This window comes from Beta vulgaris, chromosome 1 (genome assembly GCF_026745355.1).
Source record: "Beta vulgaris subsp. vulgaris cultivar EL10 chromosome 1, EL10.2, whole genome shotgun sequence".
Taxonomy (NCBI): domain Eukaryota; kingdom Viridiplantae; phylum Streptophyta; class Magnoliopsida; order Caryophyllales; family Amaranthaceae; genus Beta; species Beta vulgaris.
In genome coordinates this window covers 19,273,027-19,279,588 of record NC_079202.1, presented here as the reverse complement: position 1 = coordinate 19,279,588, position 6,562 = coordinate 19,273,027, and the positions used below count along the sequence as shown (strand labels likewise).

Sequence of the window (6,562 nt, the reverse complement as noted above, 5' to 3'; positions counted from 1 at the left end):
TGGGTACTTTCTTTTGTAGGAGCTTTCATCTTTTCTGCGGCTTTCCTTCTCTCCTTGATTCTCTCGGCATTGCTAGCACGAGTATAAACTTCGTTCAAGGTCGTGAAATCGGCTGCTCCCATATTGCTAAGAAGTTCAAGATCAAGTTTTTCCTCGAACCTATGAGCTCTTTCTTGTTCATTTGGGACCAATTCAGGCACAAAACGAGACAACTCAAGGTATTTAGTATAAAAGTCTTGGACAGACATATCTCCTTGCTCCAGCTGTTCAAACTCAGATCTCTTCCTTTTCCTCATATGAGGTGGGAAGAACTCAGCGCGTAGCGCCTTCTTGAACTCTTTCCAACCAAATTCCTTTGTCTCCACCTCCTCAAAACCATCCTCATCGTATGTGACTTTGGTGGTAAAATTATCTTTGTTGTTGGTCCACCAGATATCAGCATCTTCAGTGAGATGGTAGGCTGCGAGTCTACTCTCATCTCTTCAGGGACCTGGAGAGTGACGAAGATCTTGTCAAACTCTCTAATCCAATTCTCCATCTTCACGGGGTCGCCTTTTCCATCATACTTAGGCGGCTTCTTCCCGTCAATTGCTTTATGCACAGCAGCAACTTCAGTGATAGCTACTTTGCTAGTGCTAGTAGTAGCAGCTCGTGCTTCCGCTAGCAATTGCACAGCCTCAGTCATGGCCTTATTAGACTCGGCCATCTGGCGCATCAAAGCGCGCATCTCTGATGATTTACTTCTTTCGCGCTTGTGCATCTTGTAAGCACTACATAAGGTAAAAGAACTTGAATCTCGATAAAACACGAGTATAACACTTGATTGTCAAAAAGAATTATTAACTCTCAAATCACGATCTACAAAAACAATCACATAATTAATGTAAGCATATAAACAACACAGAATATACACTTCCCGTGTATAACCCATCTCACTTTCTCACCTCGGCTTGTCAAAATTTTAGTTTCCTATCATCTCTAACTTAACCCAGTCCTTTATTAACCTAGGCTCTGATACCAACTATAACACCCCTGAATTTCGAGTGATTAATTCAATTAAATAATATTAAAATTCTATAGAAAATTCGGCAGAGTTCCGTTTGAAAAATGGACTGCCTAAAATTTAATTTAGGACTGGCGTCCGAATTTTAAACCTGTTTCAACAAATCAGCAATCCAAAATCCAAATTCCCAACAACTCCACCCATTTCAAATACCAAGAAATTCCTGTATAACTACTCGAAATCCAAACGTGTTATTCCACGATTATTACGAGAATAATCGCTAAGGAAGAACTACCTGCACCAAAACTAAATTAAAGCTTATTTTAAACTATTACAACCCAACCGAATAAAGATTTAGGTGGATTAATATTTACAACCCTAAGTCTCAAAATATTGATTATATATAAGAAATGCACCAGAACAGAACTATTATAATTATATTTACGCAAAACTAGTGGACGTTGCTCTCCGCCCATACCCCGACTCTAAGCCTTCATGTACCTGCATATATCAAGCATGTAGTATCAGCCAAACAGGCTGAGCAAGATTCAATACTGTAAAGCCAAATACATATGCGGGTAGGATGCATTAATTATATCCTACAAATCATTCACTTTTGCAATCCCAATACTAAATAAAACATTGTAAAACATTTTTCTTCATTTCTTTTCCAAACCAAATACTTTTCTATTTTCTCTGCTAAAACGTTTCTTTCAGAATCTTAGAATCATAAATCTATGGAATGGAACGAACTTTATTTCCCATTGGGCTAGCTAGGCCCTCCGGTAACTATTAGACAAAGACCCCTAGTGTGCACACCCCACAAACGGTCAAACCGTAGCAGAAGATCTAAGTCTGAGGTACTGATCAACGTACCCCCAACTATTCTGTAATGTCGAGACGATCCCGACAAAGTTCCAATTCCTTGAGACACCATAAAGGCAATCCCAACCAGTTTAAAAACATAAAACTATCCATAAATCTTTTCTGTAACTATTTATAATTCAAGGTTTGAAAACAAACTATCCGTATTAGGAGGAACATCCTCCTATTCAAACCAATCTCAACTCAAGAGAGATACATACCTTTATAATCGTTTCTCGTAAATATGAAATTTTAGTTGAAATCTATTTTTGTAGACCTTTCTTGTAACTATTAAAGATTTAAGTAAGGAATCTTACCTTTTAAACTATATCAAACCAACTAGCTCAGTCAATACGGCTCCTCAATGAAACCGGAATCTACAATATAAATGTGTGTACTTCGTAAGTAAAAGACTTGGATACAACTAACTCTAGTTCACAAAGCCATCAACCTTTTCTAATTTCACATAAAACATCAAACAAACATATCATGTTCTTTACCATATAAATGACTTTCATGTTCTAACGTCTAACTCAAACCGTCTAACTAAAACCCTTACCAAATTAATCAAAATCATCTTACTTTATATAAAATCAACATTAAAGAATCATATGTTCATATGGTAACTCAAAAGTTCATTATGAAGCAATTATATGAAAAGTAGAGTTTTAAATCAACTATATAAAATATGAAATTTGAACAGAAACTTAATATGAGCATAACTTTCTCCTACGAAGTCCAAATCAAGCGTTTCTTGAGCCTATCTTGAGTAAAATTTCAATACGAACAACTTTTGTGAAATAGTATTTTTGCTAAAAATGTCTGTAAACTGCCTAAAAACGCAAAATACGAACCTGAACTGGTAATTCTACGAATTACAGCACACTATATTCAATTCACTTGAACATTAACAAGCTTCCTACTATTCTAAACTAACTATTAAACTCATGAATGAACATTCAACTCAATAAATTCCACACCCAAACTCTAAAATCAAAAACCCCAATTCAATTTCAATCTAAAAACCCTAACTTCATAATTTTTAAAAGAAAACTTAAATTAGTTGAGGAATTCATCTTACCCACTAATATAGATGATTGGGGATGAGAAATAACTTGCAAACGCCCCTAATTCGAGCACCAAATGCTCCAAATTACAGCAACAATGACCCCACTTTTCTTCCTTGCGCCGCCTACTTCTATGGTGTCACCTCTAGTGGCTGTGGTTGTGTCGTCGGCAACGATGGTGGTTGTGATGAAGGAAGAATGTAAAAGATTTTGAGAGAAGAAGATGGTGAAGAGGGTGGAGATGATGAAGAGGTTAAACGGTGGTGAAGCGTTATGAAATGTCGTTCTTCTGTTGTTTTGTTTTTTTTTTCTTTCCGTTTTCTTTTCTTGTTTTATTTTTTTCCCTTTTCCCCCTTCTTACATACATGTGAATAAATTTCCTCTTAATACTATTACTAGTTTAATTACTTACTAAACTTGTCCCACTATAAGCATATAATAAATTATTTATAAAATAATTGCTAAAGATAAATGAATTTAATTATTAAATAAACTAAAATATATAATATAGTTAATAAAATAGATAATAAACTGTTTCAAAAATCGAGGTGTTACACTTGTCCAGTGGGAAGGAATGTCTACAGAAGAAGCTACATGGGAGTTTGTAGAAGAATTTGAAAAACGGTTCCCCTCTTTTGTAATTCCTTAAGAATTTTGTAAATCATTGAACATTCTTAGATAAGCAATCTGTTTGTAATGATTGAATTGATTGATCAAAACTTGTATGGAAGTTTTGTTTTAAGGAGGGTGGAATGTAATAGGAGGTTTGTTAAGAAGTAGTTATAACAAACTTAACAGCTTTTTAGGCGGGAAAGTTAGTTAAGAATCAGTTGAGCTTAACTACAAATAGCCTAAGCTTTACATTGGAGAGATCATTCAGAAATTTAATCAAACACTCCTACTTCTCTCCTATTCTCTACTCTCCTTATCTCTCTCTCTCTTTGTCTCCCTATTTCTCTCTCTTCTCTATTCCTTCACCTGTTAGTTAGTTCATTGTTTGAGTTGCTCAAACCTTGATTACATGGCAACAGTAGCTTAACTATTACAGGTTTCTGATTTCTATTCGACTAGAGTTCCATCATTGATGAAAATGGAGATTATTTTGCAAATCTTTGGATTATTTGGACAATTCTTGACAATCCTTGGACTTCTTTATATTTCCCATGGTGTTGCTGATCCTAATCATGGAGGTATAGTAATTTGAAGTTCATCGTTTTTCTTCAGTATTTTATGAGAAAAGCTGACTTTGATTATAATTCACTTTGTGGTTATTTGTCCTAACTTGTCCTACATTGAAATTGTGATATAATTGCCTATTTTGATCAATGTCAATAAGTGTGGTACTTTGGGTGCTAATTGGAGAATTAATTTAATTTTGTGCATTGAACTTGGTGCACTTATGGTATTATTTCTGAGGCTCGTACTGAGTGAGCTTCTCTTTTCTCTTCCCTTTGTTTTATGTGTTTTCACAGTGCGGACACTGTGTTTCATTTAGCTTGGAGGGAGGGATACTTTCTTTATTTGCTTTCATAGTGTAGTTTTTATTGCTTTCGTAGGATTGTTGTACGGTTTGTACCGTCCATTAGGGGTGGAAGTTTACGTGCAACCGAAAAAATTGTACTGCTTTCTAGTGTTAGTGATCATAGTAGTTGCATTGCATTTGCATTTGCATTCATGTGTCTAGTATCTTATATATGACTTTCGAACCGTGTGCAGATCTTATTTGACTATTGAGCTTCTTTTGACCATAGTTATGATTCCGAAATTAAGTCGGTTTGTGCTATACATTGATAACTATTTGACATCATGTGATACAACTGAATGGTTTGTGGTAAGATGGTTGTCCTATTCAAGTATAGCTAGCCAATTCTCTTGTACATCGCCTTACTTTGTGTTTGTGAAATTGATGCAACCGGTTATTCTTATTGACTTTGCTTGAGATCTCTAGTAACTTGGTTGAAAACTAGTATTTGTCGCACATGATAGAGGCATTGTTTCCTTAGGAAGCCTTCAGATGATTCTTAGATGCATTTGTTTCCGTCTTGCTTACCCATCTTGTGCCTGTGCCCCTCATTTTATTATAAGCCACATTACAAGCCTATATAGCCCCATTATTTACTAGTCCCAAGTCTAGCTTAGGGGAGCTTATTCATTGATGTGGTTGTGAAGTTTGTTAGTGATTGTGCTTCAATACTTTGTGAAACATGGTGAAAGTGAATGAGAAAGAGTTGTTGTCTTTGTTGAGAAGGTAGTTTGAGGAAGAAAGATTTGTAATTAATTGAATTTTATTGATATATATATATATATATATATATATATATATATATATATATATATATATATATATGAAGGATTGAAAAAAAATTGAATGCTCATTGAAAATGAAGAAAAAAATTAAAAGAAAAAGAGCAAAAGGAATTGGAAAAGGGTACACAAAAGCGGAATTGAAAAAAAGAAAATGAAGAAAAGAGATTTATGTTATGTTTCATCTTGGATGTATTTTTGGAGAAGTTCGTGGAAGCGATTGGAGTTTTGAGACCATTTATCATTTTGGTCGTCCTAGACACATTCATGTTTATGCTGCTCCTCTAAGTTGGCTTTTCACTCACAATTTTCCAAATATATCATCTACCCTTTCACCCTAGCCCATTACAACCCTTGAAAAGACCTCTTGATCAACATGTGCATGTTTTCAAATTAAGTGAAGTTGATCTCTTGCTTTGTCCTGTTACCCCTTTGTTGCATCATACACATATGTCAAGGTGTGCGGCGATGACTAGCTTGATTAGAAATTGTTTAAGGCATAGTTTGGTGGATTCAGTTGTGAATCATGATGTCTTGTGGTTCTATATGTATCCGAGCTTGATTTCTGCTTTAATAACTTTGGTTAATTGTTTGCTTGAGAGTTAGATTGATCTTATTTTGGTTCATTGAAAGTCATATCCATCATATTTCTTGTTTGGGTTTGTTGTTTCTTAGGGACAAGCAACAGTTTAGCTTGGGGGAATTTGATGAGTCATATTTATATAGGATTTTTAGGCACTTTTAGGTGCATTTTTAGAGCATATTAGTCCATATAGTTGCATTTTAGTTATTAATTGCATAAATTATCCATTTTGTGCTCTATTACGCTTCGTTTGTGGTTTTTCTTAATTTTTGGGTAGTTTTATAGCTATTTGGAAGCTTTCGAAGCAAAATCGTACAAATTGGATGGTTCTAGGAAGAGAGTTGAAGATCATGGATGTTTTAATCGAGGAATATCATCATATGAGCATCCATGAGGGTCTTAGAATAGCTTGTTAGGGGAGAATTTGAGCTAAAATTGAAGAAACACTATTATTTGCGAAAGTTCAATTTGTCCACTCCTCACTATTTTGGTCATATCTCGAGCTACACTTATCGGATTAATTCTATTCAAGTTGATTTGGAAACTAGACTCGAAGAGATTCGCAACGATAGGTTACACACCCCAAGACGATGCCTAGAACTCAGGTTATAGCCATTCAAAGTTGACCCATCGATTCTGGAACTGAACCAGCGCACGCTGGACTTGCACATCTTTGACGCTGCCTTGCATGCTGGATACCCAGCGGGTGCTGGTTGAGGGCCTGTTCTCCCCAACTTATTT

The 6,562-nt window shown here is 35.3% G+C and overlaps 1 long non-coding RNA gene across 1 annotated transcript; it reads right to left on the bottom strand.

Annotated features, from left to right (window-relative positions):
• Nucleotides 1–1,231: 1,231 nt before the first annotated feature.
• LOC130590376 (uncharacterized) lies at nt 1,232–3,726 on the bottom strand. The gene is made up of 3 exons (XR_008968089.1): nt 2,949–3,726; nt 2,185–2,244; nt 1,232–1,504 (listed from the first exon to the last, which is right to left on the bottom strand). It is a non-coding gene; the product is annotated as an uncharacterized LOC130590376 (long non-coding RNA).
• Between the last annotated feature and the right edge of the window lie 2,836 nt (nt 3,727–6,562).